A 1791-nucleotide genomic window follows, 5' to 3' on the forward strand; every position below is an offset into this window, starting at 1 on the left:
ACCCCCCCTCCCAAACTCACCCCCCCACACACCTCCGATCCCACAAGCACAAAACAGCCTGTTAGCGCCAGCGCCACCCACTCGGATCTCGAGGGGTCATCTCAAGTGGTCAGTATGACACGGGTGATAACGAGACAGGTCAGTCTGTCTCCCCTCTCGGGGGTGCTCAGGACAAACACACGACCAGGTGAAGTAGCCACGCGAACAGCCCACACGCACGCACCCTTCGAGTTGCTCACACCACATTGGCTCATCAGCTGCGACGTTTTCTGTTCAAGATTTAAGCTGTAGTTTTTGTTCGCCTCTTTATTTGTGTTTTATGTTTGCTTATTATTATATGACACATTTCTTGTTTGTTTTATTAATAATGATTTTTTTTTGTTTTTTAAAGTGATTTTTTGTCTGTGTTTATAAACAATTCTTTTGTTTGTTTGTTTTTATAAACAATTAGTTTTGTTTCTTTTCATAATTGATTACATTTTTGTTTTTTATTTCGCTGTTTGTCACTGTTTTTGTCTTGATGTTGTTGTTGTTGTTGTTGGTGGTGGTGGTGGTGGTGGTGGTGTGTTTGGGGATGTGGAGTCTCCAATTAAATAATTAAAGATGTAATCCACCCCGGATCCAAATGGTCTTTCCAAGTGGTCAGTATGACACGTGTGATAACGAGACCGGTAAGTCTGTCCCCCTTCCCGGGCAGTACTCGGGACAAACACACGACCAGGTGAAGTATCCACGCGAACAGCCTACACGCACTGCCTCTTCAGGCTGCTCACACAACATTGGCTCATCAGCTGGGAAGATTTCTGTACTATTTTAGCTTGCATTTTTGTTCGCGTCTTTGTGTCATTTATTTGTTTGTCTTTATAAACGATTTTTTGTTAGTTTGTTTTATTGTCTGTAGTTGTTACTGTTGTTGCTGACATTTTTGTTGTTGTTGGTGCTGTTGGTGTTTTGTTATTACTTCTGTTTCTGTTGTCATTGAAAGTGTTTTTCCGTTCATTCGTTCGTTCGTTTGTTTGTTTGTTTTAGATTTTGTGGTGGGTCTTCAATAGAATGGTTGATGTCGTCCACGCGGGGTCCAAGTGGTCGTCTGCAGGGTTCAGTAAGACACAAGTGATTACGAGACCGGTCATTCTGGCTCTTCTCTCGGGACAAACACACTCAGGTGAGTGGGTGATGGGCCGGTGCTTTGTTGTGGTTTGCTCCTTCTTTTCTATCAAACATATCGTCTTTGTCTCCCCTCCTTGTTTGTGTTTGTTACTCTCTAGTAACACCTCTAATCTTCGGCACTTATATGACCTAATTGTGTTGCAAATGTCATAAGACACTTACTAAAACTAAAACACTCTGGTGAAGAAGTCGCACGCACGGACTCCTTTAAGTTGCTCACCCCACATTGGCTCTACAGCTGAAAAGATTTCTGAAATATTTGGGCTTTAAATTTACATCCACTCTCTGGGTGTTTGGAGTCCTTTTGATGTCATCATTGGGAAATCAGGCGCTCGTAAAAACATTTTCAGGTTTTGTTTTCTGTTTTTCTTATGCGTCTTTTGCGGGTCTGTAATTTTGAAATAAATTTTCCTTTGATTGGTTAGTAAAGCGGTGCAGCCAAACACCAGCGTCATTGATTGTTTTATTTGTTTTGATTAGTGGGTATTTAAGAAAATATTTTACGGTGGTGGTTTGATATTACAATTTTTGTTTTGTGTTGAAAATCTGTGCCACAGACATACATTCAACCCATCTCAATCACTCATGTACTCCCCCGACACACACACACATACACACACA

Source organism: Aplysia californica, unplaced genomic scaffold, assembly GCF_000002075.1.
Source record: "Aplysia californica isolate F4 #8 unplaced genomic scaffold, AplCal3.0 scaffold00812, whole genome shotgun sequence".
NCBI lineage: Eukaryota > Metazoa > Mollusca > Gastropoda > Aplysiida > Aplysiidae > Aplysia > Aplysia californica.